We start from the raw sequence: 23,411 nt of genomic DNA, 5'->3' as shown, positions 1-23,411 counted from the left end.
GGAGAATTGCGTCAAAGATGGGAAATTCATTCCGGCAAGCGTACAAATGGCGAAAATGAGGTGTGTGTGGGGAAGCACATTGCGCCAGTGACCGTGTGGCCTAATGGATAAGGCGTCGGACTTCGGATCCGAAGATTGCAGGTTCGAATCCTGTCACGGTCGACTTTTTCCAGTTCTGCAAAAGATGCATGCTGTTTCACTGTGTTGTTTGAGTACTACAAAACTAGTTGAAAGTTGCTGCTGTCCGCTTCCTGGCTGCAAACCGGCGTCTACCTGAAGCACAAGCAAGACAGGGGGTTCTGTAGCGAAATTTTCGGCAAAGTGCCGATCAGGAGAGTTTTTGTTGGAACTACTGCGTCTGATTCAGGACCCAAGAGCTACGCCACAGGCATCTGTTACAATTGTTCATTGAATAGGATTGTAGCTCATTTGTGGCAGCAGGAAATAAGCTGTAGTGAAAAGGACCTTCCATAGATGGTCGCAGGTCCCATAAGTACTGTATGGCTCGTATCACGTTGTGTGGGGCCCGGCTAGCTCAGTCGGTCGAGCATGAGACTCTTAATCTCAGGGTCGTGGGTTCGAGCCCCACGCTGGGCGGGCGCAAAATTTTGTGTCTACGCGGATGCAACCTGCGCCCCTCTCGTGAGCCTTGCGTAATGAACGTAACGGGTTAAGACGATGCCTAGCTTCGTATTAATATCAGAGGAATGGTTTTCGAAACTGAAAGTAACTCTGAAATGAAATAAATGTGTTGTTTTGGAATTTTAGGTCTACATCGATATCGTGTGAGATGTGTAGGAAAGCAGCAGCTGTGCTAACTAAATACAAATAATGGTCGCTAATGCGGTGCGTTTCCAGCTGAAGGGCTCCGATTCACTAGTCCATAAGAATAAAGTACCAGAAAAGTGCGCTAGGCGGCGCCTCCTTAGCTCAGTGGCAGAGCGCTGGTCTAGTAAACCAGAGGGTGTGAGTTCGATCCTCACAGGAGGCAAATGAATTTTGTAACAGCCCCTTCTACCTTTGCCCTTTCGAAAAAAGCGGTCAAGAATAAAAAGAATTATGAATGGGTGCGGTATTTAAGAAATGCTCTCGCAAATGAATAGTGCGAATGCTGCTATTAAAGTAGGCACCAGAAACTTCTGCTTTTGGCAGTCTCTGGAGAATGCCGACGTGAAATACTTAGTCCTTGTGATGTATTTCCTACCCCTGGTAGAGACCCTCGCGGTTGTCGTCGTCGTCGGCGCCGCCGCCGCTTTGGTAATAGCGGCAAGTCGCCATTGTATGACATAGGGTGACGTACCCTCTGCAACCGACTGAGATGGCAGTAAGCGATTGAAGCTGATTTGCAACCTCTTGCTTGATCAGCGTCATAAGGGCTTGAATGTAACTTGCGATGGGACACAGCAAGAAGTAGCTTCGCATTTTTAGTACTGAAATTGGAGAATTGCGTCAAAGATGGGAAATTCATTCCGGCAAGCGTACAAATGGCGAAAATGAGGTGTGTGTGGGGAAGCACATTGCGCCAGTGACCGTGTGGCCTAATGGATAAGGCGTCGGACTTCGGATCCGAAGATTGCAGGTTCGAATCCTGTCACGGTCGACTTTTTCCAGTTCTGCAAAAGATGCATGCTGTTTCACTGTGTTGTTTGAGTACTACAAAACTAGTTGAAAGTTGCTGCTGTCCGCTTCCTGGCTGCAAACCGGCGTCTACCTGAAGCACAAGCAAGACAGGGGGTTCTGTAGCGAAATTTTCGGCAAAGTGCCGATCAGGAGAGTTTTTGTTGGAACTACTGCGTCTGATTCAGGACCCAAGAGCTACGCCACAGGCATCTGTTACAATTGTTCATTGAATAGGATTGTAGCTCATTTGTGGCAGCAGGAAATAAGCTGTAGTGAAAAGGACCTTCCATAGATGGTCGCAGGTCCCATAAGTACTGTATGGCTCGTATCACGTTGTGTGGGGCCCGGCTAGCTCAGTCGGTCGAGCATGAGACTCTTAATCTCAGGGTCGTGGGTTCGAGCCCCACGCTGGGCGGGCGCAAAATTTTGTGTCTACGCGGATGCAACCTGCGCCCCTCTCGTGAGCCTTGCGTAATGAACGTAACGGGTTAAGACGATGCCTAGCTTCGTATTAATATCAGAGGAATGGTTTTCGAAACTGAAAGTAACTCTGAAATGAAATAAATGTGTTGTTTTGGAATTTTAGGTGTACATCGATATCGTGTGAGATGTGTAGGAAAGCAGCAGCTGTGCTAACTAAATACAAATAATGGTCGCTAATGCGGTGCGTTTCCAGCTGAAGGGCTCCGATTCACTAGTCCATAAGAATAAAGTACCAGAAAAGTGCGCTAGGCGGCGCCTCCTTAGCTCAGTGGCAGAGCGCTGGTCTAGTAAACCAGAGGTTGTGAGTTCGATCCTCACAGGAGGCAAATGAATTTTGTAACAGCCCCTTCTACCTTTGCCCTTTCGAAAAAAGCGGTCAAGAATAAAAAGAATTATGAATGGGTGCGGTATTTAAGAAATGCTCTCGCAAATGAATAGTGCGAATGCTGCTATTAAAGTAGGCACCAGAAACTTCTGCTTTTGGCAGTCTCTGGAGAATGCCGACGTGAAATACTTAGTCCTTGTGATGTATTTTCTACCCCTGGTAGAGACCCTCGCGGTTGTCGTCGTCGTCGTCGGCGCCGCCGCCGCTTTGGTAATAGCGGCAAGTCGCCATTGTATGACATAGGGTGACGTACCCTCTGCAACCGACTGAGATGGCAGTAAGCGATTGAAGCTGATTTGCAACCTCTTGCTTGATCAGCGTCATAAGGGCTTGAATGTAACTTGCGATGGGACACAGCAAGAAGTAGCTTCGCATTTTTAGTACTGAAATTGGAGAATTGCGTCAAAGATGGGAAATTCATTCCGGCAAGCGTACAAATGGCGAAAATGAGGTGTGTGTGGGGAAGCACATTGCGCCAGTGACCGTGTGGCCTAATGGATAAGGCGTCGGACTTCGGATCCGAAGATTGCAGGTTCGAATCCTGTCACGGTCGACTTTTTCCAGTTCTGCAAAAGATGCATTCTGTTTCACTGTGTTGTTTGAGTACTACAAAACTAGTTGAAAGTTGCTGCTGTCCGCTTCCTGGCTGCAAACCGGCGTCTACCTGAAGCACAAGCAAGACAGGGGGTTCTGTAGCGAAATTTTCGGCAAAGTGCCGATCAGGAGAGTTTTTGTTGGAACTACTGCGTCTGATTCAGGACCCAAGAGCTACGCCACAGGCATCTGTTACAATTGTTCATTGAATAGGATTGTAGCTCATTTGTGGCAGCAGGAAATAAGCTGTAGTGAAAAGGACCTTCCATAGATGGTCGCAGGTCCCATAAGTACTGTATGGCTCGTATCACGTTGTGTGGGGCCCGGCTAGCTCAGTCGGTCGAGCATGAGACTCTTAATCTCAGGGTCGTGGGTTCGAGCCCCACGCTGGGCGGGCGCAAAATTTTGTGTCTACGCGGATGCAACCTGCGCCCCTCTCGTGAGCCTTGCGTAATGAACGTAACGGGTTAAGACGATGCCTAGCTTCGTATTAATATCAGAGGAATGGTTTTCGAAACTGAAAGTAACTCTGAAATGAAATAAATGTGTTGTTTTGGAATTTTAGGTGTACATCGATATCGTGTGAGATGTGTAGGAAAGCAGCAGCTGTGCTAACTAAATACAAATAATGGTCGCTAATGCGGTGCGTTTCCAGCTGAAGGGCTCCGATTCACTAGTCCATAAGAATAAAGTACCAGAAAAGTGCGCTAGGCGGCGCCTCCTTAGCTCAGTGGCAGAGCGCTGGTCTAGTAAACCAGAGGTTGTGAGTTCGATCCTCACAGGAGGCAAATGAATTTTGTAACAGCCCCTTCTACCTTTGCCCTTTCGAAAAAAGCGGTCAAGAATAAAAAGAATTATGAATGGGTGCGGTATTTAAGAAATGCTCTCGCAAATGAATAGTGCGAATGCTGCTATTAAAGTAGGCACCAGAAACTTCTGCTTTTGGCAGTCTCTGGAGAATGCCGACGTGAAATACTTAGTCCTTGTGATGTATTTTCTACCCCTGGTAGAGACCCTCGCGGTTGTCGTCGGCGCCGCCGCCGCTTTGGTAATAGCGGCAAGTCGCCATTGTATGACATAGGGTGACGTACCCTCTGCAACCGACTGAGATGGCAGTAAGCGATTGAAGCTGATTTGCAACCTCTTGCTTGATCAGCGTCATAAGGGCTTGAATGTAACTTGCGATGGGACACAGCAAGAAGTAGCTTCGCATTTTTAGTACTGAAATTGGAGAATTGCGTCAAAGATGGGAAATTCATTCCGGCAAGCGTACAAATGGCGAAAATGAGGTGTGTGTGGGGAAGCACATTGCGCCAGTGACCGTGTGGCCTAATGGATAAGGCGTCGGACTTCGGATCCGAAGATTGCAGGTTCGAATCCTGTCACGGTCGACTTTTTCCAGTTCTGCAAAAGATGCATGCTGTTTCACTGTGTTGTTTGAGTACTACAAAACTAGTTGAAAGTTGCTGCTGTCCGCTTCCTGGCTGCAAACCGGCGTCTACCTGAAGCACAAGCAAGACAGGGGGTTCTGTAGCGAAATTTTCGGCAAAGTGCCGATCAGGAGAGTTTTTGTTGGAACTACTGCGTCTGATTCAGGACCCAAGAGCTACGCCACAGGCATCTGTTACAATTGTTCATTGAATAGGATTGTAGCTCATTTGTGGCAGCAGGAAATAAGCTGTAGTGAAAAGGACCTTCCATAGATGGTCGCAGGTCCCATAAGTACTGTATGGCTCGTAACACGTTGTGTGGGGCCCGGCTAGCTCAGTCGGTCGAGCATGAGACTCTTAATCTCAGGGTCGTGGGTTCGAGCCCCACGCTGGGCGGGCGCAAAATTTTGTGTCTACGGGGATGCAACCTGCGCCCCTCTCGTGAGCCTTGCGTAATGAACGTAACGGGTTAAGACGATGCCTAGCTTCGTATTAATATCAGAGGAATGGTTTTTGAAACTGAAAGTAACTCTGAAATGAAATAAATGTGTTGTTTTGGAATTTTAGGTGTACATCGATATCGTGTGAGATGTGTAGGAAAGCAGCAGCTGTGCTAACTAAATACAAATAATGGTCGCTAATGCGGTGCGTTTCCAGCTGAAGGGCTCCGATTCACTAGTCCATAAGAATAAAGTACCAGAAAAGTGCGCTAGGCGGCGCCTCCTTAGCTCAGTGGCAGAGCGCTGGTCTAGTAAACCAGAGGTCGAGAGTTCGATCCTCACAGGAGGCAAATGAATTTTGTAACAGCCCCTTCTACCTTTGCCCTTTCGAAAAAAGCGGTCAAGAATAAAAAGAATTATGAATGGGTGCGGTATTTAAGAAATGCTCTCGCAAATGAATAGTGCGAATGCTGCTATTAAAGTAGGCACCAGAAACTGCTGCTTTTGGCAGTCTCTGGAGAATGCCGACGTGAAATACTTAGTCCTTGTGATGTATTTTCTACCCCTGGTAGGGACCCTCGCGGTTGTCGTCGTCGTCGTCGTCGTCGTCGGCGCCGCCGCCGCTTTGGTAATAGCGGCAAGTCGCCATTGTATGACATAGGGTGACGTACCCTCTGCAACCGACTGAGATGGCAGTAAGCGATTGAAGCTGATTTGCAACCTCTTGCTTGATCAGCGTCATAAGGGCTTGAATGTAACTTGCGATGGGACACAGCAAGAAGTAGCTTCGCATTTTTAGTACTGAAATTGGAGAATTGCGTCAAAGATGGGAAATTCATTCCGGCAAGCGTACAAATGGCGAAAATGAGGTGTGTGTGGGGAAGCACATTGCGCCAGTGACCGTGTGGCCTAATGGATAAGGCGTCGGACTTCGGATCCGAAGATTGCAGGTTCGAATCCTGTCACGGTCGACTTTTTCCAGTTCTGCAAAAGATGCATGCTGTTTCACTGTGTTGTTTGAGTACTACAAAACTAGTTGAAAGTTGCTGCTGTCCGCTTCCTGGCTGCAAACCGGCGTCTACCTGAAGCACAAGCAAGACAGGGGGTTCTGTAGCGAAATTTTCGGCAAAGTGCCGATCAGGAGAGTTTTTGTTGGAACTACTGCGTCTGATTCAGGACCCAAGAGCTACGCCACAGGCATCTGTTACAATTGTTCATTGAATAGGATTGTAGCTCATTTGTGGCAGCAGGAAATAAGCTGTAGTGAAAAGGACCTTCCATAGATGGTCGCAGGTCCCATAAGTACTGTATGGCTCGTATCACGTTGTGTGGGGCCCGGCTAGCTCAGTCGGTCGAGCATGAGACTCTTAATCTCAGGGTCGTGGGTTCGAGCCCCACGCTGGGCGGGCGCAAAATTTTGTGTCTACGCGGATGCAACCTGCGCCCCTCTCGTGAGCCTTGCGTAATGAACGTAACGGGTTAAGACGATGCCTAGCTTCGTATTAATATCAGAGGAATGGTTTTCGAAACTGAAAGTAACTCTGAAATGAAATAAATGTGTTGTTTTGGAATTTTAGGTGTACATCGATATCGTGTGAGATGTGTAGGAAAGCAGCAGCTGTGCTAACTAAATACAAATAATGGTCGCTAATGCGGTGCGTTTCCAGCTGAAGGGCTCCGATTCACTAGTCCATAAGAATAAAGTACCAGAAAAGTGCGCTAGGCGGCGCCTCCTTAGCTCAGTGGCAGAGCGCTGGTCTAGTAAACCAGAGGTTGTGAGTTCGATCCTCACAGGAGGCAAATGAATTTTGTAACAGCCCCTTCTACCTTTGCCCTTTCGAAAAAAGCGGTCAAGAATAAAAAGAATTATGAATGGGTGCGGTATTTAAGAAATGCTCTCGCAAATGAATAGTGCGAATGCTGCTATTAAAGTAGGCACCAGAAACTTCTGCTTTTGGCAGTCTCTGGAGAATGCCGACGTGAAATACTTAGTCCTTGTGATGTATTTTCTACCCCTGGTAGAGACCCTCGCGGTTGTCGTCGTCGTCGTCGGCGCCGCCGCCGCTTTGGTAATAGCGGCAAGTCGCCATTGTATGACATAGGGTGACGTACCCTCTGCAACCGACTGAGATGGCAGTAAGCGATTGAAGCTGATTTGCAACCTCTTGCTTGATCAGCGTCATAAGGGCTTGAATGTAACTTGCGATGGGACACAGCAAGAAGTAGCTTCGCATTTTTAGTACTGAAATTGGAGAATTGCGTCAAAGATGGGAAATTCATTCCGGCAAGCGTACAAATGGCGAAAATGAGGTGTGTGTGGGGAAGCACATTGCGCCAGTGACCGTGTGGCCTAATGGATAAGGCGTCGGACTTCGGATCCGAAGATTGCAGGTTCGAATCCTGTCACGGTCGACTTTTTCCAGTTCTGCAAAAGATGCATTCTGTTTCACTGTGTTGTTTGAGTACTACAAAACTAGTTGAAAGTTGCTGCTGTCCGCTTCCTGGCTGCAAACCGGCGTCTACCTGAAGCACAAGCAAGACAGGGGGTTCTGTAGCGAAATTTTCGGCAAAGTGCCGATCAGGAGAGTTTTTGTTGGAACTACTGCGTCTGATTCAGGACCCAAGAGCTACGCCACAGGCATCTGTTACAATTGTTCATTGAATAGGATTGTAGCTCATTTGTGGCAGCAGGAAATAAGCTGTAGTGAAAAGGACCTTCCATAGATGGTCGCAGGTCCCATAAGTACTGTATGGCTCGTATCACGTTGTGTGGGGCCCGGCTAGCTCAGTCGGTCGAGCATGAGACTCTTAATCTCAGGGTCGTGGGTTCGAGCCCCACGCTGGGCGGGCGCAAAATTTTGTGTCTACGCGGATGCAACCTGCGCCCCTCTCGTGAGCCTTGCGTAATGAACGTAACGGGTTAAGACGATGCCTAGCTTCGTATTAATATCAGAGGAATGGTTTTCGAAACTGAAAGTAACTCTGAAATGAAATAAATGTGTTGTTTTGGAATTTTAGGTGTACATCGATATCGTGTGAGATGTGTAGGAAAGCAGCAGCTGTGCTAACTAAATACAAATAATGGTCGCTAATGCGGTGCGTTTCCAGCTGAAGGGCTCCGATTCACTAGTCCATAAGAATAAAGTACCAGAAAAGTGCGCTAGGCGGCGCCTCCTTAGCTCAGTGGCAGAGCGCTGGTCTAGTAAACCAGAGGTTGTGAGTTCGATCCTCACAGGAGGCAAATGAATTTTGTAACAGCCCCTTCTACCTTTGCCCTTTCGAAAAAAGCGGTCAAGAATAAAAAGAATTATGAATGGGTGCGGTATTTAAGAAATGCTCTCGCAAATGAATAGTGCGAATGCTGCTATTAAAGTAGGCACCAGAAACTTCTGCTTTTGGCAGTCTCTGGAGAATGCCGACGTGAAATACTTAGTCCTTGTGATGTATTTTCTACCCCTGGTAGAGACCCTCGCGGTTGTCGTCGGCGCCGCCGCCGCTTTGGTAATAGCGGCAAGTCGCCATTGTATGACATAGGGTGACGTACCCTCTGCAACCGACTGAGATGGCAGTAAGCGATTGAAGCTGATTTGCAACCTCTTGCTTGATCAGCGTCATAAGGGCTTGAATGTAACTTGCGATGGGACACAGCAAGAAGTAGCTTCGCATTTTTAGTACTGAAATTGGAGAATTGCGTCAAAGATGGGAAATTCATTCCGGCAAGCGTACAAATGGCGAAAATGAGGTGTGTGTGGGGAAGCACATTGCGCCAGTGACCGTGTGGCCTAATGGATAAGGCGTCGGACTTCGGATCCGAAGATTGCAGGTTCGAATCCTGTCACGGTCGACTTTTTCCAGTTCTGCAAAAGATGCATGCTGTTTCACTGTGTTGTTTGAGTACTACAAAACTAGTTGAAAGTTGCTGCTGTCCGCTTCCTGGCTGCAAACCGGCGTCTACCTGAAGCACAAGCAAGACAGGGGGTTCTGTAGCGAAATTTTCGGCAAAGTGCCGATCAGGAGAGTTTTTGTTGGAACTACTGCGTCTGATTCAGGACCCAAGAGCTACGCCACAGGCATCTGTTACAATTGTTCATTGAATAGGATTGTAGCTCATTTGTGGCAGCAGGAAATAAGCTGTAGTGAAAAGGACCTTCCATAGATGGTCGCAGGTCCCATAAGTACTGTATGGCTCGTAACACGTTGTGTGGGGCCCGGCTAGCTCAGTCGGTCGAGCATGAGACTCTTAATCTCAGGGTCGTGGGTTCGAGCCCCACGCTGGGCGGGCGCAAAATTTTGTGTCTACGGGGATGCAACCTGCGCCCCTCTCGTGAGCCTTGCGTAATGAACGTAACGGGTTAAGACGATGCCTAGCTTCGTATTAATATCAGAGGAATGGTTTTTGAAACTGAAAGTAACTCTGAAATGAAATAAATGTGTTGTTTTGGAATTTTAGGTGTACATCGATATCGTGTGAGATGTGTAGGAAAGCAGCAGCTGTGCTAACTAAATACAAATAATGGTCGCTAATGCGGTGCGTTTCCAGCTGAAGGGCTCCGATTCACTAGTCCATAAGAATAAAGTACCAGAAAAGTGCGCTAGGCGGCGCCTCCTTAGCTCAGTGGCAGAGCGCTGGTCTAGTAAACCAGAGGTCGAGAGTTCGATCCTCACAGGAGGCAAATGAATTTTGTAACAGCCCCTTCTACCTTTGCCCTTTCGAAAAAAGCGGTCAAGAATAAAAAGAATTATGAATGGGTGCGGTATTTAAGAAATGCTCTCGCAAATGAATAGTGCGAATGCTGCTATTAAAGTAGGCACCAGAAACTGCTGCTTTTGGCAGTCTCTGGAGAATGCCGACGTGAAATACTTAGTCCTTGTGATGTATTTTCTACCCCTGGTAGGGACCCTCGCGGTTGTCGTCGTCGTCGTCGTCGTCGTCGGCGCCGCCGCCGCTTTGGTAATAGCGGCAAGTCGCCATTGTATGACATAGGGTGACGTACCCTCTGCAACCGACTGAGATGGCAGTAAGCGATTGAAGCTGATTTGCAACCTCTTGCTTGATCAGCGTCATAAGGGCTTGAATGTAACTTGCGATGGGACACAGCAAGAAGTAGCTTCGCATTTTTAGTACTGAAATTGGAGAATTGCGTCAAAGATGGGAAATTCATTCCGGCAAGCGTACAAATGGCGAAAATGAGGTGTGTGTGGGGAAGCACATTGCGCCAGTGACCGTGTGGCCTAATGGATAAGGCGTCGGACTTCGGATCCGAAGATTGCAGGTTCGAATCCTGTCACGGTCGACTTTTTCCAGTTCTGCAAAAGATGCATGCTGTTTCACTGTGTTGTTTGAGTACTACAAAACTAGTTGAAAGTTGCTGCTGTCCGCTTCCTGGCTGCAAACCGGCGTCTACCTGAAGCACAAGCAAGACAGGGGGTTCTGTAGCGAAATTTTCGGCAAAGTGCCGATCAGGAGAGTTTTTGTTGGAACTACTGCGTCTGATTCAGGACCCAAGAGCTACGCCACAGGCATCTGTTACAATTGTTCATTGAATAGGATTGTAGCTCATTTGTGGCAGCAGGAAATAAGCTGTAGTGAAAAGGACCTTCCATAGATGGTCGCAGGTCCCATAAGTACTGTATGGCTCGTATCACGTTGTGTGGGGCCCGGCTAGCTCAGTCGGTCGAGCATGAGACTCTTAATCTCAGGGTCGTGGGTTCGAGCCCCACGCTGGGCGGGCGCAAAATTTTGTGTCTACGCGGATGCAACCTGCGCCCCTCTCGTGAGCCTTGCGTAATGAACGTAACGGGTTAAGACGATGCCTAGCTTCGTATTAATATCAGAGGAATGGTTTCCGAAACTGAAAGTAACTCTGAAATGAAATAAATGTGTTGTTTTGGAATTTTAGGTGTACATCGATATCGTGTGAGATGTGTAGGAAAGCAGCAGCTGTGCTAACTAAATACAAATAATGGTCGCTAATGCGGTGCGTTTCCAGCTGAAGGGCTCCGATTCACTAGTCCATAAGAATAAAGTACCAGAAAAGTGCGCTAGGCGGCGCCTCCTTAGCTCAGTGGCAGAGCACTGGTCTAGTAAACCAGAGGTTGTGAGTTCGATCCTCACAGGAGGCAAATGAATTTTGTAACAGCCCCTTCTACCTTTGCCCTTTCGAAAAAAGCGGTCAAGAATAAAAAGAATTATGAATGGGTGCGGTATTTAAGAAATGCTCTCGCAAATGAATAGTGCGAATGCTGCTATTAAAGTAGGCACCAGAAACTGCTGCTTTTGGCAGTCTCTGGAGAATGCCGACGTGAAATACTTAGTCCTTGTGATGTATTTTCTACCCCTGGTAGGGACCCTCGCGGTTGTCGTCGTCGTCGTCGTCGTCGTCGGCGCCGCCGCCGCTTTGGTAATAGCGGCAAGTCGCCATTGTATGACATAGGGTGACGTACCCTCTGCAACCGACTGAGATGGCAGTAAGCGATTGAAGCTGATTTGCAACCTCTTGCTTGATCAGCGTCATAAGGGCTTGAATGTAACTTGCGATGGGACACAGCAAGAAGTAGCTTCGCATTTTTAGTACTGAAATTGGAGAATTGCGTCAAAGATGGGAAATTCATTCCGGCAAGCGTACAAATGGCGAAAATGAGGTGTGTGTGGGGAAGCACATTGCGCCAGTGACCGTGTGGCCTAATGGATAAGGCGTCGGACTTCGGATCCGAAGATTGCAGGTTCGAATCCTGTCACGGTCGACTTTTTCCAGTTCTGCAAAAGATGCATGCTGTTTCACTGTGTTGTTTGAGTACTACAAAACTAGTTGAGAGTTGCTGCTGTCCGCTTCCTGGCTGCAAACCGGCGTCTACCTGAAGCACAAGCAAGACAGGGGGTTCTGTAGCGAAATTTTCGGCAAAGTGCCGATCAGGAGAGTTTTTGTTGGAACTACTGCGTCTGATTCAGGACCCAAGAGCTACGCCACAGGCATCTGTTACAATTGTTCATTGAATAGGATTGTAGCTCATTTGTGGCAGCAGGAAATAAGCTGTAGTGAAAAGGACCTTCCATAGATGGTCGCAGGTCCCATAAGTACTGTATGGCTCGTAACACTTTGTGTGGGGCCCGGCTAGCTCAGTCGGTCGAGCATGAGACTCTTAATCTCAGGGTCGTGGGTTCGAGCCCCACGCTGGGCGGGCGCAAAATTTTGTGTCTACGCGGATGCAACCTGCGCCCCTCTCGTGAGCCTTGCGTAATGAACGTAACGGGTTAAGACGATGCCTAGCTTCGTATTAATATCAGAGGAATGGTTTCCGAAACTGAAAGTAACTCTGAAATGAAATAAATGTGTTGTTTTGGAATTTTAGGTGTACATCGATATCGTGTGAGATGTGTAGGAAAGCAGCAGCTGTGCTAACTAAATACAAATAATGGTCGCTAATGCGGTGCGTTTCCAGCTGAAGGGCTCCGATTCACTAGTCCATAAGAATAAAGTACCAGAAAAGTGCTCAGTGGCAGAGCGCTGGTCTAGTAAACCAGAGGTTGTGAGTTCGATCCTCACAGGAGGCAAATGAATTTTGTAACAGCCCCTTCTACCTTTGCCCTTTCGAAAAAAGCGGTCAAGAATAAAAAGAATTATGAATGGGTGCGGTATTTAAGAAATGCTCTCGCAAATGAATAGTGCGAATGCTGCTATTAAAGTAGGCACCAGAAACTGCTGCTTTTGGCAGTCTCTGGAGAATGCCGACGTGAAATACTTAGTCCTTGTGATGTATTTTCTACCCCTGGTAGGGACCCTCGCGGTTGTCGTCGTCGTCGTCGTCGTCGTCGGCGCCGCCGCCGCTTTGGTAATAGCGGCAAGTCGCCATTGTATGACATAGGGTGACGTACCCTCTGCAACCGACTGAGATGGCAGTAAGCGATTGAAGCTGATTTGCAACCTCTTGCTTGATCAGCGTCATAAGGGCTTGAATGTAACTTGCGATGGGACACAGCAAGAAGTAGCTTCGCATTTTTAGTACTGAAATTGGAGAATTGCGTCAAAGATGGGAAATTCATTCCGGCAAGCGTACAAATGGCGAAAATGAGGTGTGTGTGGGGAAGCACATTGCGCCAGTGACCGTGTGGCCTAATGGATAAGGCGTCGGACTTCGGATCCGAAGATTGCAGGTTCGAATCCTGTCACGGTCGACTTTTTCCAGTTCTGCAAAAGATGCATGCTGTTTCACTGTGTTGTTTGAGTACTACAAAACTAGTTGAAAGTTGCTGCTGTCCGCTTCCTGGCTGCAAACCGGCGTCTACCTGAAGCACAAGCAAGACAGGGGGTTCTGTAGCGAAATTTTCGGCAAAGTGCCGATCAGGAGAGTTTTTGTTGGAACTACTGCGTCTGATTCAGGACCCAAGAGCTACGCCACAGGCATCTGTTACAATTGTTCATTGAATAGGATTGTAGCTCATTTGTGGCAGCAGGAAATAAGCTGTAGTGAAAAGGACCTTCCATAGATGGTCGCAGGTCCCATAAGTACTGTATGGCTCGTATCACGTTGTGTGGGGCCCGGCTAGCTCAGTCGGTCGAGCATGAGACTCTTAATCTCAGGGTCGTGGGTTCGAGCCCCACGCTGGGCGGGCGCAAAATTTTGTGTCTACGCGGATGCAACCTGCGCCCCTCTCGTGAGCCTTGCGTAATGAACGTAACGGGTTAAGACGATGCCTAGCTTCGTATTAATATCAGAGGAATGGTTTCCGAAACTGAAAGTAACTCTGAAATGAAATAAATGTGTTGTTTTGGAATTTTAGGTGTACATCGATATCGTGTGAGATGTGTAGGAAAGCAGCAGCTGTGCTAACTAAATACAAATAATGGTCGCTAATGCGGTGCGTTTCCAGCTGAAGGGCTCCGATTCACTAGTCCATAAGAATAAAGTACCAGAAAAGTGCGCTAGGCGGCGCCTCCTTAGCTCAGTGGCAGAGCGCTGGTCTAGTAAACCAGAGGTCGAGAGTTCGATCCTCACAGGAGGCAAATGAATTTTGTAACAGCCCCTTCTACCTTTGCCCTTTCGAAAAAAGCGGTCAAGAATAAAAAGAATTATGAATGGGTGCGGTATTTAAGAAATGCTCTCGCAAATGAATAGTGCGAATGCTGCTATTAAAGTAGGCACCAGAAACTGCTGCTTTTGGCAGTCTCTGGAGAATGCCGACGTGAAATACTTAGTCCTTGTGATGTATTTTCTACCCCTGGTAGGGACCCTCGCGGTTGTCGTCGTCGTCGTCGTCGTCGTCGGCGCCGCCGCCGCTTTGGTAATAGCGGCAAGTCGCCATTGTATGACATAGGGTGACGTACCCTCTGCAACCGACTGAGATGGCAGTAAGCGATTGAAGCTGATTTGCAACCTCTTGCTTGATCAGCGTCATAAGGGCTTGAATGTAACTTGCGATGGGACACAGCAAGAAGTAGCTTCGCATTTTTAGTACTGAAATTGGAGAATTGCGTCAAAGATGGGAAATTCATTCCGGCAAGCGTACAAATGGCGAAAATGAGGTGTGTGTGGGGAAGCACATTGCGCCAGTGACCGTGTGGCCTAATGGATAAGGCGTCGGACTTCGGATCCGAAGATTGCAGGTTCGAATCCTGTCACGGTCGACTTTTTCCAGTTCTGCAAAAGATGCATGCTGTTTCACTGTGTTGTTTGAGTACTACAAAACTAGTTGAAAGTTGCTGCTGTCCGCTTCCTGGCTGCAAACCGGCGTCTACCTGAAGCACAAGCAAGACAGGGGGTTCTGTAGCGAAATTTTCGGCAAAGTGCCGATCAGGAGAGTTTTTGTTGGAACTACTGCGTCTGATTCAGGACCCAAGAGCTACGCCACAGGCATCTGTTACAATTGTTCATTGAATAGGATTGTAGCTCATTTGTGGCAGCAGGAAATAAGCTGTAGTGAAAAGGACCTTCCATAGATGGTCGCAGGTCCCATAAGTACTGTATGGCTCGTATCACGTTGTGTGGGGCCCGGCTAGCTCAGTCGGTCGAGCATGAGACTCTTAATCTCAGGGTCGTGGGTTCGAGCCCCACGCTGGGCGGGCGCAAAATTTTGTGTCTACGCGGATGCAACCTGCGCCCCTCTCGTGAGCCTTGCGTAATGAACGTAACGGGTTAAGACGATGCCTAGCTTCGTATTAATATCAGAGGAATGGTTTCCGAAACTGAAAGTAACTCTGAAATGAAATAAATGTGTTGTTTTGGAATTTTAGGTGTACATCGATATCGTGTGAGATGTGTAGGAAAGCAGCAGCTGTGCTAACTAAATACAAATAATGGTCGCTAATGCGGTGCGTTTCCAGCTGAAGGGCTCCGATTCACTAGTCCATAAGAATAAAGTACCAGAAAAGTGCGCTAGGCGGCGCCTCCTTAGCTCAGTGGCAGAGCACTGGTCTAGTAAACCAGAGGTTGTGAGTTCGATCCTCACAGGAGGCAAATGAATTTTGTAACAGCCCCTTCTACCTTTGCCCTTTCGAAAAAAGCGGTCAAGAATAAAAAGAATTATGAATGGGTGCGGTATTTAAGAAATGCTCTCGCAAATGAATAGTGCGAATGCTGCTATTAAAGTAGGCACCAGAAACTGCTGCTTTTGGCAGTCTCTGGAGAATGCCGACGTGAAATACTTAGTCCTTGTGATGTATTTTCTACCCCTGGTAGGGACCCTCGCGGTTGTCGTCGTCGTCGTCGTCGTCGGCGCCGCCGCCGCTTTGGTAATAGCGGCAAGTCGCCATTGTATGACATAGGGTGACGTACCCTCTGCAACCGACTGAGATGGCAGTAAGCGATTGAAGCTGATTTGCAACCTCTTGCTTGATCAGCGTCATAAGGGCTTGAATGTAACTTGCGATGGGACACAGCAAGAAGTAGCTTCGCATTTTTAGTACTGAAATTGGAGAATTGCGTCAAAGATGGGAAATTCATTCCGGCAAGCGTACAAATGGCGAAAATGAGGTGTGTGTGGGGAAGCACATTGCGCCAGTGACCGTGTGGCCTAATGGATAAGGCGTCGGACTTCGGATCCGAAGATTGCAGGTTCGAATCCTGTCACGGTCGACTTTTTCCAGTTCTGCAAAAGATGCATGCTGTTTCACTGTGTTGTTTGAGTACTACAAAACTAGTTGAGAGTTGCTGCTGTCCGCTTCCTGGCTGCAAACCGGCGTCTACCTGAAGCACAAGCAAGACAGGGGGTTCTGTAGCGAAATTTTCGGCAAAGTGCCGATCAGGAGAGTTTTTGTTGGAACTACTGCGTCTGATTCAGGACCCAAGAGCTACGCCACAGGCATCTGTTACAATTGTTCATTGAATAGGATTGTAGCTCATTTGTGGCAGCAGGAAATAAGCTGTAGTGAAAAGGACCTTCCATAGATGGTCGCAGGTCCCATAAGTACTGTATGGCTCGTAACACTTTGTGTGGGGCCCGGCTAGCTCAGTCGGTCGAGCATGAGACTCTTAATCTCAGGGTCGTGGGTTCGAGCCCCACGCTGGGCGGGCGCAAAATTTTGTGTCTACGCGGATGCAACCTGCGCCCCTCTCGTGAGCCTTGCGTAATGAACGTAACGGGTTAAGACGATGCCTAGCTTCGTATTAATATCAGAGGAATGGTTTCCGAAACTGAAAGTAACTCTGAAATGAAATAAATGTGTTGTTTTGGAATTTTAGGTGTACATCGATATCGTGTGAGATGTGTAGGAAAGCAGCAGCTGTGCTAACTAAATACAAATAATGGTCGCTAATGCGGTGCGTTTCCAGCTGAAGGGCTCCGATTCACTAGTCCATAAGAATAAAGTACCAGAAAAGTGCTCAGTGGCAGAGCGCTGGTCTAGTAAACCAGAGGTTGTGAGTTCGATCCTCACAGGAGGCAAATGAATTTTGTAACAGCCCCTTCTACCTTTGCCCTTTCGAAAAAAGCGGTCAAGAATAAAAAGAATTATGAATGGGTGCGGTATTTAAGAAATGCTCTCGCAAATGAATAGTGCGAATGCTGCTATTAAAGTAGGCACCAGAAACTGCTGCTTTTGGCAGTCTCTGGAGAATGCCGACGTGAAATACTTAGTCCTTGTGATGTATTTTCTACCCCTGGTAGGGACCCTCGCGGTTGTCGTCGTCGTCGTCGTCGTCGTCGGCGCCGCCGCCGCTTTGGTAATAGCGGCAAGTCGCCATTGTATGACATAGGGTGACGTACCCTCTGCAACCGACTGAGATGGCAGTAAGCGATTGAAGCTGATTTGCAACCTCTTGCTTGATCAGCGTCATAAGGGCTTGAATGTAACTTGCGATGGGACACAGCAAGAAGTAGCTTCGCATTTTTAGTACTGAAATTGGAGAATTGCGTCAAAGATGGGAAATTCATTCCGGCAAGCGTACAAATGGCGAAAATGAGGTGTGTGTGGGGAAGCACATTGCGCCAGTGACCGTGTGGCCTAATGGATAAGGCGTCGGACTTCGGATCCGAAGATTGCAGGTTCGAATCCTGTCACGGTCGACTTTTTCCAGTTCTGCAAAAGATGCATGCTGTTTCACTGTGTTGTTTGAGTACTACAAAACTAGTTGAAAGTTGCTGCTGTCCGCTTCCTGGCTGCAAACCGGCGTCTACCTGAAGCACAAGCAAGACAGGGGGTTCTGTAGCGAAATTTTCGGCAAAGTGCCGATCAGGAGAGTTTTTGTTGGAACTACTGCGTCTGATTCAGGACCCAAGAGCTACGCCACAGGCATCTGTTACAATTGTTCATTGAATAGGATTGTAGCTCATTTGTGGCAGCAGGAAATAAGCTGTAGTGAAAAGGACCTTCCATAGATGGTCGCAGGTCCCATAAGTACTGTATGGCTCGTATGACGTTGTGTGGGGCCCGGCTAGCTCAGTCGGTCGAGCATGAGACTCTTAATCTCAGGGTCGTGGGTTCGAGCCCCACGCTGGGCGGGCGCAAAATTTTGTGTCTACGCGGATGCAACCTGCGCCCCTCTCGTGAGCCTTGCGTAATGAACGTAACGGGTTAAGACGATGCCTAGCTTCGTATTAATATCAGAGGAATGGTTTCCGAAACTGAAAGTAACTCTGAAATGAAATAAATGCGTTGTTTTGGAATTTTAGGTGTACATCGATATCGTGTGAGATGTGTAGGAAAGCAGCAGCTGTGCTAACTAAATACAAATAATGGTCGCTAATGCGGTGCGTTTCCAGCTGAAGGGCTCCGATTCACTAGTCCATAAGAATAAAGTACCAGAAAAGTGCGCTAGGCGGCGCCTCCTTAGCTCAGTGGCAGAGCGCTGGTCTAGTAAACCAGAGGTTGTGAGTTCGATCCTCACAGGAGGCATATGAATTTTGTAACAGCCCCTTCTACCTTTGCCCTTTCGAAAAAAGCGGTCAAGAATAAAAAGAATTATGAATGGGTGCGGTATTTAAGAAATGCTCTCGCAAATGAATAGTGCGAATGCTGCTATTAAAGTAGGCACCAGAAACTGCTGCTTTTGGCAGTCTCTGGAGAATGCCGACGTGAAATACTTAGTCCTTGTGATGTATTTTCTACCCCTGGTAGGGACCCTCGCGGTTGTCGTCGTCGTCGTCGTCGTCGGCGCCGCCGCCGCTTTGGTAATAGCGGCAAGTCGCCATTGTATGACATAGGGTGACGTACCCTCTGCAACCGACTGAGATGGCAGTAAGCGATTGAAGCTGATTTGCAACCTCTTGCTTGATCAGCGTCATAAGGGCTTGAATGTAACTTGCGATGGGACACAGCAAGAAGTAGCTTCGCATTTTTAGTACTGAAATTGGAGAATTGCGTCAAAGATGGGAAATTCATTCCGGCAAGCGTACAAATGGCGAAAATGAGGTGTGTGTGGGGAAGCACATTGCGCCAGTGACCGTGTGGCCTAATGGATAAGGCGTCGGACTTCGGATCCGAAGATTGCAGGTTCGAATCCTGTCACGGTCGACTTTTTCCAGTTCTGCAAAAGATGCATGCTGTTTCACTGTGTTGTTTGAGTACTACAAAACTAGTTGAGAGTTGCTGCTGTCCGCTTCCTGGCTGCAAACCGGCGTCTACCTGAAGCACAAGCAAGACAGGGGGTTCTGTAGCGAAATTTTCGGCAAAGTGCCGATCAGGAGAGTTTTTGTTGGAACTACTGCGTCTGATTCAGGACCCAAGAGCTACGCCACAGGCATCTGTTACAATTGTTCATTGAATAGGATTGTAGCTCATTTGTGGCAGCAGGAAATAAGCTGTAGTGAAAAGGACCTTCCATAGATGGTCGCAGGTCCCATAAGTACTGTATGGCTCGTAACACTTTGTGTGGGGCCCGGCTAGCTCAGTCGGTCGAGCATGAGACTCTTAATCTCAGGGTCGTGGGTTCGAGCCCCACGCTGGGCGGGCGCAAAATTTTGTGTCTACGCGGATGCAACCTGCGCCCCTCTCGTGAGCCTTGCGTAATGAACGTAACGGGTTAAGACGATGCCTAGCTTCGTATTAATATCAGAGGAATGGTTTCCGAAACTGAAAGTAACTCTGAAATGAAATAAATGTGTTGTTTTGGAATTTTAGGTGTACATCGATATCGTGTGAGATGTGTAGGAAAGCAGCAGCTGTGCTAACTAAATACAAATAATGGTCGCTAATGCGGTGCGTTTCCAGCTGAAGGGCTCCGATTCACTAGTCCATAAGAATAAAGTACCAGAAAAGTGCTCAGTGGCAGAGCGCTGGTCTAGTAAACCAGAGGTTGTGAGTTCGATCCTCACAGGAGGCAAATGAATTTTGTAACAGCCCCTTCTACCTTTGCCCTTTCGAAAAAAGCGGTCAAGAATAAAAAGAATTATGAATGGGTGCGGTATTTAAGAAATGCTCTCGCAAATGAATAGTGCGAATGCTGCTATTAAAGTAGGCACCAGAAACTGCTGCTTTTGGCAGTCTCTGGAGAATGCCGACGTGAAATACTTAGTCCTTGTGATGTATTTTCTACCCCTGGTAGGGACCCTCGCGGTTGTCGTCGTCGTCGTCGTCGTCGTCGGCGCCGCCGCCGCTTTGGTAATAGCGGCAAGTCGCCATTGTATGACATAGGGTGACGTACCCTCTGCAACCGACTGAGATGGCAGTAAGCGATTGAAGCTGATTTGCAACCTCTTGCTTGATCAGCGTCATAAGGGCTTGAATGTAACTTGCGATGGGACACAGCAAGAAGTAGCTTCGCATTTTTAGTACTGAAATTGGAGAATTGCGTCAAAGATGGGAAATTCATTCCGGCAAGCGTACAAATGGCGAAAATGAGGTGTGTGTGGGGAAGCACATTGCGCCAGTGACCGTGTGGCCTAATGGATAAGGCGTCGGACTTCGGATCCGAAGATTGCAGGTTCGAATCCTGTCACGGTCGACTTTTTCCAGTTCTGCAAAAGATGCATGCTGTTTCACTGTGTTGTTTGAGTACTACAAAACTAGTTGAAAGTTGCTGCTGTCCGCTTCCTGGCTGCAAACCGGCGTCTACCTGAAGCACAAGCAAGACAGGGGGTTCTGTAGCGAAATTTTCGGCAAAGTGCCGATCAGGAGAGTTTTTGTTGGAACTACTGCGTCTGATTCAGGACCCAAGAGCTACGCCACAGGCATCTGTTACAATTGTTCATTGAATAGGATTGTAGCTCATTTGTGGCAGCAGGAAATAAGCTGTAGTGAAAAGGACCTTCCATAGATGGTCGCAGGTCCCATAAGTACTGTATGGCTCGTATCACGTTGTGTGGGGCCCGGCTAGCTCAGTCGGTCGAGCATGAGACTCTTAATCTCAGGGTCGTGGGTTCGAGCCCCACGCTGGGCGGGCGCAAAATTTTGTGTCTACGCGGATGCAACCTGCGCCCCTCTCGTGAGCCTTGCGTAATGAACGTAACGGGTTAAGACGATGCCTAGCTTCGTATTAATATCAGAGGAATGGTTTCCGAAACTGAAAGTAACTCTGAAATGAAATAAATGCGTTGTTTTGGAATTTTAGGTGTACATCGATATCGTGTGAGATGTGTAGGAAAGCAGCAGCTGTGCTAACTAAATACAAATAATGGTCGCTAATGCGGTGCGTTTCCAGCTGAAGGGCTCCGATTCACTAGTCCATAAGAATAAAGTACCAGAAAAGTGCGCTAGGCGGCGCCTCCTTAGCTCAGTGGCAGAGCGCTGGTCTAGTAAACCAGAGGTTGTGAGTTCGATCCTCACAGGAGGCATATGAATTTTGTAACAGCCCCTTCTACCTTTGCCCTTTCGAAAAAAGCGGTCAAGAATAAAAAGAATTATGAATGGGTGCGGTATTTAAGAAATGCTCTCGCAAATGAATAGTGCGAATGCTGCTATTAAAGTAGGCACCAGAAACTGCTGCTTTTGGCAGTCTCTGGAGAATGCCGACGTGAAATACTTAGTCCTTGTGATGTATTTTCTACCCCTGGTAGGGACCCTCGCGGTTGTCGTCGTCGTCGTCGTCGTCGGCGCCGCCGCCGCTTTGGTAATAGCGGCAAGTCGCCATTGTATGACATAGGGTGACGTACCCTCTGCAACCGACTGAGATGGCAGTAAGCGATTGAAGCTGATTTGCAACCTCTTGCTTGATCAGCGTCATAAGGGCTTGAATGTAACTTGCGATGGGACACAGCAAGAAGTAGCTTCGCATTTTTAGTACTGAAATTGGAGAATTGCGTCAAAGATGGGAAATTCATTCCGGCAAGCGTACAAATGGCGAAAATGAGGTGTGTGTGGGGAAGCACATTGCCCCAGTGACCGTGTGGCCTAATGGATAAGGCGTCGGACTTCGGATCCGAAGATTGCAGGTTCGAATCCTGTCACGGTCGACTTTTTCCAGTTCTGCAAAAGATGCATGCTGTTTCACTGTGTTGTTTGAGTACTACAAAACTAGTTGAAAGTTGCTGCTGTCCGCTTCCTGGCTGCAAACCGGCGTCTACCTGAAGCACAAGCAAGACAGGGGGTTCTGTAGCGAAATTTTCGGCAAAGTGCCGATCAGGAGAGTTTTTGTTGGAACTACTGCGTCTGATTCAGGACCCAAGAGCTACGCCACAGGCATCTGTTACAATTGTTCATTGAATAGGATTGTAGCTCATTTGTGGCAGCAGGAAATAAGCTGTAGTGAAAAGGACCTTCCATAGATGGTCGCAGGTCCCATAAGTACTGTATGGCTCGTAACACTTTGTGTGGGGCCCGGCTAGCTCAGTCGGTCGAGCATGAGACTCTTAATCTCAGGGTCGTGGGTTCGAGCCCCACGCTGGGCGGGCGCAAAATTTTGTGTCTACGCGGATGCAACCTGCGCCCCTCTCGTGAGCCTTGCGTAATGAACGTAACGGGTTAAGACGATGCCTAGCTTCGTATTAATATCAGAGGAATGGTTTCCGAAACTGAAAGTAACTCTGAAATGAAATAAATGTGTTGTTTTGGAATTTTAGGTGTACATCGATATCGTGTGAGATGTGTAGGAAAGCAGCAGCTGTGCTAACTAAATACAAATAATGGTCGCTAATGCGGTGCGTTTCCAGCTGAAGGGCTCCGATTCACTAGTCCATAAGAATAAAGTACCAGAAAAGTGCTCAGTGGCAGAGCGCTGGTCTAGTAAACCAGAGGTTGTGAGTTCGATCCTCACAGGAGGCAAATGAATTTTGTAACAGCCCCTTCTACCTTTGCCCTTTCGAAAAAAGCGGTCAAGAATAAAAAGAATTATGAATGGGTGCGGTATTTAAGAAATGCTCTCGCAAATGAATAGTGCGAATGCTGCTATTAAAGTAGGCACCAGAAACTGCTGCTTTTGGCAGTCTCTGGAGAATGCCGACGTGAAATACTTAGTCCTTGTGATGTATTTTCTACCCCTGGTAGGGACCCTCGCGGTTGTCGTCGTCGTCGTCGTCGTCGTCGGCGCCGCCGCCGCTTTGGTAATAGCGGCAAGTCGCCATTGTATGACATAGGGTGACGTACCCTCTGCAACCGACTGAGATGGCAGTAAGCGATTGAAGCTGATTTGCAACCTCTTGCTTGATCAGCGTCATAAGGGCTTGAATGTAACTTGCGATGGGACACAGCAAGAAGTAGCTTCGCATTTTTAGTACTGAAATTGGAGAATTGCGTCAAAGATGGGAAATTCATTCCGGCAAGCGTACAAATGGCGAAAATGAGGTGTGTGTGGGGAAGCACATTGCGCCAGTGACCGTGTGGCCTAATGGATAAGGCGTCGGACTTCGGATCCGAAGATTGCAGGTTCGAATCCTGTCACGGTCGACTTTTTCCAGTTCTGCAAAAGATGCATGCTGTTTCACTGTGTTGTTTGAGTACTACAAAACTAGTTGAAAGTTGCTGCTGTCCGCTTCCTGGCTGCAAACCGGCGTCTACCTGAAGCACAAGCAAGACAGGGGGTTCTGTAGCGAAATTTTCGGCAAAGTGCCGATCAGGAGAGTTTTTGTTGGAACTACTGCGTCTGATTCAGGAC

At 47.9% G+C, this 23,411-nt stretch overlaps 45 non-coding genes across 45 annotated transcripts; all 45 read left to right on the top strand.

The window, feature by feature from the left end:
* The first annotated feature begins 89 nt into the window (after positions 1–89).
* Positions 90–162, top strand: Trnar-ucg (transfer RNA arginine (anticodon UCG)). Its single transcript has one exon. It is a non-coding gene; the product is annotated as a tRNA-Arg (tRNA).
* A 362-nt stretch (positions 163–524) lies between these two features.
* Positions 525–597, top strand: Trnak-cuu (transfer RNA lysine (anticodon CUU)). The gene has a single exon. It is a non-coding gene; the product is annotated as a tRNA-Lys (tRNA).
* A 322-nt stretch (positions 598–919) lies between these two features.
* On the top strand, positions 920–991 carry Trnat-agu (transfer RNA threonine (anticodon AGU)). The gene has a single exon. It is a non-coding gene; the product is annotated as a tRNA-Thr (tRNA).
* Positions 992–1,527: 536 nt separating this feature from the next.
* Positions 1,528–1,600, top strand: Trnar-ucg (transfer RNA arginine (anticodon UCG)). The gene has a single exon. It is a non-coding gene; the product is annotated as a tRNA-Arg (tRNA).
* A 362-nt stretch (positions 1,601–1,962) lies between these two features.
* Trnak-cuu (transfer RNA lysine (anticodon CUU)) lies at positions 1,963–2,035 on the top strand. The gene has a single exon. It is a non-coding gene; the product is annotated as a tRNA-Lys (tRNA).
* A 322-nt stretch (positions 2,036–2,357) lies between these two features.
* Positions 2,358–2,429, top strand: Trnat-agu (transfer RNA threonine (anticodon AGU)). The gene has a single exon. It is a non-coding gene; the product is annotated as a tRNA-Thr (tRNA).
* Positions 2,430–2,968: 539 nt separating this feature from the next.
* Trnar-ucg (transfer RNA arginine (anticodon UCG)) lies at positions 2,969–3,041 on the top strand. Its single transcript has one exon. It is a non-coding gene; the product is annotated as a tRNA-Arg (tRNA).
* Positions 3,042–3,403: 362 nt separating this feature from the next.
* Trnak-cuu (transfer RNA lysine (anticodon CUU)) lies at positions 3,404–3,476 on the top strand. The gene has a single exon. It is a non-coding gene; the product is annotated as a tRNA-Lys (tRNA).
* Positions 3,477–3,798: 322 nt separating this feature from the next.
* On the top strand, positions 3,799–3,870 carry Trnat-agu (transfer RNA threonine (anticodon AGU)). Its single transcript has one exon. It is a non-coding gene; the product is annotated as a tRNA-Thr (tRNA).
* A 530-nt stretch (positions 3,871–4,400) lies between these two features.
* On the top strand, positions 4,401–4,473 carry Trnar-ucg (transfer RNA arginine (anticodon UCG)). The gene has a single exon. It is a non-coding gene; the product is annotated as a tRNA-Arg (tRNA).
* Positions 4,474–4,835: 362 nt separating this feature from the next.
* On the top strand, positions 4,836–4,908 carry Trnak-cuu (transfer RNA lysine (anticodon CUU)). Its single transcript has one exon. It is a non-coding gene; the product is annotated as a tRNA-Lys (tRNA).
* A 322-nt stretch (positions 4,909–5,230) lies between these two features.
* Positions 5,231–5,302, top strand: Trnat-agu (transfer RNA threonine (anticodon AGU)). Its single transcript has one exon. It is a non-coding gene; the product is annotated as a tRNA-Thr (tRNA).
* A 548-nt stretch (positions 5,303–5,850) lies between these two features.
* Trnar-ucg (transfer RNA arginine (anticodon UCG)) lies at positions 5,851–5,923 on the top strand. The gene has a single exon. It is a non-coding gene; the product is annotated as a tRNA-Arg (tRNA).
* A 362-nt stretch (positions 5,924–6,285) lies between these two features.
* Trnak-cuu (transfer RNA lysine (anticodon CUU)) lies at positions 6,286–6,358 on the top strand. Its single transcript has one exon. It is a non-coding gene; the product is annotated as a tRNA-Lys (tRNA).
* Positions 6,359–6,680: 322 nt separating this feature from the next.
* On the top strand, positions 6,681–6,752 carry Trnat-agu (transfer RNA threonine (anticodon AGU)). The gene has a single exon. It is a non-coding gene; the product is annotated as a tRNA-Thr (tRNA).
* A 539-nt stretch (positions 6,753–7,291) lies between these two features.
* Positions 7,292–7,364, top strand: Trnar-ucg (transfer RNA arginine (anticodon UCG)). Its single transcript has one exon. It is a non-coding gene; the product is annotated as a tRNA-Arg (tRNA).
* Positions 7,365–7,726: 362 nt separating this feature from the next.
* Trnak-cuu (transfer RNA lysine (anticodon CUU)) lies at positions 7,727–7,799 on the top strand. The gene has a single exon. It is a non-coding gene; the product is annotated as a tRNA-Lys (tRNA).
* A 322-nt stretch (positions 7,800–8,121) lies between these two features.
* Positions 8,122–8,193, top strand: Trnat-agu (transfer RNA threonine (anticodon AGU)). Its single transcript has one exon. It is a non-coding gene; the product is annotated as a tRNA-Thr (tRNA).
* A 530-nt stretch (positions 8,194–8,723) lies between these two features.
* Positions 8,724–8,796, top strand: Trnar-ucg (transfer RNA arginine (anticodon UCG)). Its single transcript has one exon. It is a non-coding gene; the product is annotated as a tRNA-Arg (tRNA).
* A 362-nt stretch (positions 8,797–9,158) lies between these two features.
* Trnak-cuu (transfer RNA lysine (anticodon CUU)) lies at positions 9,159–9,231 on the top strand. Its single transcript has one exon. It is a non-coding gene; the product is annotated as a tRNA-Lys (tRNA).
* Positions 9,232–9,553: 322 nt separating this feature from the next.
* Trnat-agu (transfer RNA threonine (anticodon AGU)) lies at positions 9,554–9,625 on the top strand. Its single transcript has one exon. It is a non-coding gene; the product is annotated as a tRNA-Thr (tRNA).
* Positions 9,626–10,173: 548 nt separating this feature from the next.
* On the top strand, positions 10,174–10,246 carry Trnar-ucg (transfer RNA arginine (anticodon UCG)). The gene has a single exon. It is a non-coding gene; the product is annotated as a tRNA-Arg (tRNA).
* A 362-nt stretch (positions 10,247–10,608) lies between these two features.
* Trnak-cuu (transfer RNA lysine (anticodon CUU)) lies at positions 10,609–10,681 on the top strand. Its single transcript has one exon. It is a non-coding gene; the product is annotated as a tRNA-Lys (tRNA).
* Positions 10,682–11,003: 322 nt separating this feature from the next.
* Trnat-agu (transfer RNA threonine (anticodon AGU)) lies at positions 11,004–11,075 on the top strand. The gene has a single exon. It is a non-coding gene; the product is annotated as a tRNA-Thr (tRNA).
* A 548-nt stretch (positions 11,076–11,623) lies between these two features.
* On the top strand, positions 11,624–11,696 carry Trnar-ucg (transfer RNA arginine (anticodon UCG)). Its single transcript has one exon. It is a non-coding gene; the product is annotated as a tRNA-Arg (tRNA).
* Positions 11,697–12,058: 362 nt separating this feature from the next.
* Positions 12,059–12,131, top strand: Trnak-cuu (transfer RNA lysine (anticodon CUU)). Its single transcript has one exon. It is a non-coding gene; the product is annotated as a tRNA-Lys (tRNA).
* A 921-nt stretch (positions 12,132–13,052) lies between these two features.
* Trnar-ucg (transfer RNA arginine (anticodon UCG)) lies at positions 13,053–13,125 on the top strand. Its single transcript has one exon. It is a non-coding gene; the product is annotated as a tRNA-Arg (tRNA).
* A 362-nt stretch (positions 13,126–13,487) lies between these two features.
* Trnak-cuu (transfer RNA lysine (anticodon CUU)) lies at positions 13,488–13,560 on the top strand. The gene has a single exon. It is a non-coding gene; the product is annotated as a tRNA-Lys (tRNA).
* A 322-nt stretch (positions 13,561–13,882) lies between these two features.
* On the top strand, positions 13,883–13,954 carry Trnat-agu (transfer RNA threonine (anticodon AGU)). Its single transcript has one exon. It is a non-coding gene; the product is annotated as a tRNA-Thr (tRNA).
* Positions 13,955–14,502: 548 nt separating this feature from the next.
* On the top strand, positions 14,503–14,575 carry Trnar-ucg (transfer RNA arginine (anticodon UCG)). The gene has a single exon. It is a non-coding gene; the product is annotated as a tRNA-Arg (tRNA).
* Positions 14,576–14,937: 362 nt separating this feature from the next.
* Trnak-cuu (transfer RNA lysine (anticodon CUU)) lies at positions 14,938–15,010 on the top strand. The gene has a single exon. It is a non-coding gene; the product is annotated as a tRNA-Lys (tRNA).
* A 322-nt stretch (positions 15,011–15,332) lies between these two features.
* On the top strand, positions 15,333–15,404 carry Trnat-agu (transfer RNA threonine (anticodon AGU)). The gene has a single exon. It is a non-coding gene; the product is annotated as a tRNA-Thr (tRNA).
* A 545-nt stretch (positions 15,405–15,949) lies between these two features.
* On the top strand, positions 15,950–16,022 carry Trnar-ucg (transfer RNA arginine (anticodon UCG)). Its single transcript has one exon. It is a non-coding gene; the product is annotated as a tRNA-Arg (tRNA).
* Positions 16,023–16,384: 362 nt separating this feature from the next.
* Positions 16,385–16,457, top strand: Trnak-cuu (transfer RNA lysine (anticodon CUU)). The gene has a single exon. It is a non-coding gene; the product is annotated as a tRNA-Lys (tRNA).
* Positions 16,458–17,378: 921 nt separating this feature from the next.
* Positions 17,379–17,451, top strand: Trnar-ucg (transfer RNA arginine (anticodon UCG)). The gene has a single exon. It is a non-coding gene; the product is annotated as a tRNA-Arg (tRNA).
* Positions 17,452–17,813: 362 nt separating this feature from the next.
* Positions 17,814–17,886, top strand: Trnak-cuu (transfer RNA lysine (anticodon CUU)). Its single transcript has one exon. It is a non-coding gene; the product is annotated as a tRNA-Lys (tRNA).
* Positions 17,887–18,208: 322 nt separating this feature from the next.
* Positions 18,209–18,280, top strand: Trnat-agu (transfer RNA threonine (anticodon AGU)). The gene has a single exon. It is a non-coding gene; the product is annotated as a tRNA-Thr (tRNA).
* A 545-nt stretch (positions 18,281–18,825) lies between these two features.
* On the top strand, positions 18,826–18,898 carry Trnar-ucg (transfer RNA arginine (anticodon UCG)). Its single transcript has one exon. It is a non-coding gene; the product is annotated as a tRNA-Arg (tRNA).
* A 362-nt stretch (positions 18,899–19,260) lies between these two features.
* On the top strand, positions 19,261–19,333 carry Trnak-cuu (transfer RNA lysine (anticodon CUU)). Its single transcript has one exon. It is a non-coding gene; the product is annotated as a tRNA-Lys (tRNA).
* A 921-nt stretch (positions 19,334–20,254) lies between these two features.
* Trnar-ucg (transfer RNA arginine (anticodon UCG)) lies at positions 20,255–20,327 on the top strand. Its single transcript has one exon. It is a non-coding gene; the product is annotated as a tRNA-Arg (tRNA).
* A 362-nt stretch (positions 20,328–20,689) lies between these two features.
* On the top strand, positions 20,690–20,762 carry Trnak-cuu (transfer RNA lysine (anticodon CUU)). The gene has a single exon. It is a non-coding gene; the product is annotated as a tRNA-Lys (tRNA).
* Positions 20,763–21,084: 322 nt separating this feature from the next.
* Trnat-agu (transfer RNA threonine (anticodon AGU)) lies at positions 21,085–21,156 on the top strand. The gene has a single exon. It is a non-coding gene; the product is annotated as a tRNA-Thr (tRNA).
* Positions 21,157–21,701: 545 nt separating this feature from the next.
* Trnar-ucg (transfer RNA arginine (anticodon UCG)) lies at positions 21,702–21,774 on the top strand. The gene has a single exon. It is a non-coding gene; the product is annotated as a tRNA-Arg (tRNA).
* A 362-nt stretch (positions 21,775–22,136) lies between these two features.
* On the top strand, positions 22,137–22,209 carry Trnak-cuu (transfer RNA lysine (anticodon CUU)). The gene has a single exon. It is a non-coding gene; the product is annotated as a tRNA-Lys (tRNA).
* A 921-nt stretch (positions 22,210–23,130) lies between these two features.
* Trnar-ucg (transfer RNA arginine (anticodon UCG)) lies at positions 23,131–23,203 on the top strand. Its single transcript has one exon. It is a non-coding gene; the product is annotated as a tRNA-Arg (tRNA).
* Positions 23,204–23,411: the final 208 nt, after the last annotated feature.

This window comes from Schistocerca serialis, chromosome 7, assembly GCF_023864345.2.
Source record: "Schistocerca serialis cubense isolate TAMUIC-IGC-003099 chromosome 7, iqSchSeri2.2, whole genome shotgun sequence".
Taxonomy (NCBI): domain Eukaryota; kingdom Metazoa; phylum Arthropoda; class Insecta; order Orthoptera; family Acrididae; genus Schistocerca; species Schistocerca serialis.
Note: the sequence above shows the minus strand (reverse complement) of the source record. Positions and strands in the feature narration are given on the sequence as shown.